We start from the raw sequence: 2,500 nt of genomic DNA on the forward strand, positions 1-2,500 counted from the left end.
CAAATATCTCTCCTACCCACCCCCCACCACCCACCCACCCCCCCCCCCCCCCCCCCCCCACCCACCCACCCCCCCCTCCCCGCCTGTCTTTTGATTTAATCTGCTCTATAAACCTGTTTGGAACTGAAGCCATTGAAGTATATTTTTGTTTCAATCTGCGAGGAAATATTTGCGCTATTCCTTTGGAGTTACCTCCTCAACCAGAGCTTATCTCTCTACCTCTGCCGCAGTTGAAAGAGACGAGAATCTCTTTCTTATTTGTCCAGCCAAATGGTCAAATGGTTATCTGTAGTTTCAGCTACATCCCCCGGACCCCCCCCCCCCCCCCCCCCCCGCATCCAGCTTCTCCTCAAACCTGGGAGTAAATCACACCCATCGGGGGCTCACCTCCAGGCCTTGTTGGGATAATTGGAGTTGTTTAGTGAGTTTTTCTGTGCCATTAGCTCCTGGTACGGCCCGAGCAGCTGAGCTGCCTCTCTCCCAGAGGGGCGGGACGGGAGCAGAGCCTCCACAGATGAACCGCTGACCTGCGATCAGCAGCATTTAATGGCCTCTTACTGTCACCGTTTTAAAAGAGAAGCCCCACAGCTTTGATTGGAGCCCTCCTCCAAGTGATACAGACATGAATATTAATATGAGACATTAATATTAATACCATTTGATTCATTTTCAGAATGGAATATATATATATATATAGTATTTGTATGTGCCTGGTAATTCATTCTGACAGGACTGGTGGTGATGCTTTATTTGAAGATGGCAGAAAGCAAATATGCATATGCAGATATCTGTGGAGCAAGACACCAATTAAATGTTGATTAAGCCTTAACTATTGTGGGACTTGCTCTTCGAGAAATTGCAGTGAAAAAAGATTATTGCCCTTTCTCTCATATGTATGAAAAATGAATACAGTTGAAACACACACTCACACACACACACACACACACACACACACATACTGTCCACACACACACACACACATACACACACCCTCTGGCAAGGGGTAACCAGACTTGAAGAGGTGCAGGCTTGATGTTTGGGCGGAGTGGGGGGGGGTGTGGGGGGGGGGGGGGGGGGGGGGGGGGGGGTGGGGGGGGGGGGGCTTCACTGTCATTGTGGCGATTCAGTGGCCAAACTGCTAGCCGGTCAATTGTGACATTGTGTGTGTCAGTGAGCAGGGGGTCTGCTGGTATCTGGGGGTCTCCTGGTAGTTGAAGCTGGGCTGGTAGCGCTGGTCCCTGGTCCCTCTGGTACTGGCCCCTCTGGTACTGGTCCCTCTGGTACTGGTCCCTCTGGTACTGGCCCCTCTGGTACTGGTCTGGTACTGGTCCCTCTGGTACTGGTCTGGTACTGGTCCCTCTGGTACTGAACCAGCCCCGCAGTCTCTCTCAGCTTAACTCATGTTTCATTCTTTGGCAATTTGCCCTAATGAGGTCCCTCAGGAGCCCTAACCCTAACCCATACCTCTGTTCCCTAACCCATACCTCTGTTCCCTAACCCATACCTCTGTTCCCTAACCCATACCTCTGTTCCCTAACCCATACCTCTGTTCCCTAACCCAGACCTCTGTTCCCTAACCCAGACCTCTGTTCCCTAACCCAGACCTCTGTTCCCTAACCCAGACCTCTGTTCCCTAACCCAGACCTCTGTTCCCTAACCCATACCTCTGTTCCCTAACCCAGACCTCTGTTCCCTAACCCAGACCTCTGTTCCCTAACCCAGACCTCTGTTCCCTAACCCAGACCTCTGTTCCCTAACCCATACCTCTGTTCCCTAACCCAGACCTCTGTTCCCTAACCCAGACCTCTGTTCCCTAACCCAGACCTCTGTTCCCTAACCCAGACCTCTGTTCCCTAACCCATACCTCTGTTCCCTAACCCAGACCTCTGTTCCCTAACCCATACCTCTGTTCCCTAACCCATACCTCTGTTCCCTAACCCAGACCTCTGTTCCCTAACCCATACCTCTGTTCCCTAACCCATACCTCTGTTCCCTAACCCAGACCTCTGTTCCCTAACCCAGACCTCTGTTCCCTAACCCAGACCTCTGTTCCCTAACCCAGACCTCTGTTCCCTAACCCATACCTCTGTTCCCTAACCCAGACCTCTGTTCCCTAACCCAGACCTCTGTTCCCTAACCCAGACCTCTGTTCCCTAACCCAGACCTCTGTTCCCTAACCCATACCTCTGTTCCCTAACCCAGACCTCTGTTCCCTAACCCAGACCTCTGTTCTCTAACCCAGACCTCTGTTCCCTAACCCAGACCTCTGTTCCCTAACCCAGACCTCTGTTCCCTAACCCAGACCTCTGTTCTCTTTCCATATTTAATCATGTTATTTTAATCTGGTGGATGAGCTAACGCCATGCTCTCTCACTCTCTCTCTTTCTCTCACTCACTCTCTATCTCTCTTTCTCTCGCTCACTCACACTCAACTCTCTCTCTCTATCTTTGTGTGTGTGTGTGTGTGTGTGTGTGTGTGTGTGATTCTGAAGTGTGTTTG

At 51.2% G+C, this 2,500-nt stretch overlaps 1 protein-coding gene across 1 annotated transcript in view; it reads left to right on the forward strand.

Annotated features, from left to right (window-relative positions):
- Positions 1–2,500, forward strand: part of dennd1b (DENN/MADD domain containing 1B) — a gene marked incomplete at its 3' end in the record, with an annotated part of 71,473 nt that overhangs the window by 23,214 nt on the left and 45,759 nt on the right. The gene's annotated exons all lie outside the window — the stretch shown is intronic.

This window comes from Borostomias antarcticus (genome assembly GCF_949987555.1).
Source record: "Borostomias antarcticus genome assembly, chromosome: 10".
Taxonomy (NCBI): domain Eukaryota; kingdom Metazoa; phylum Chordata; class Actinopteri; order Stomiiformes; family Stomiidae; genus Borostomias; species Borostomias antarcticus.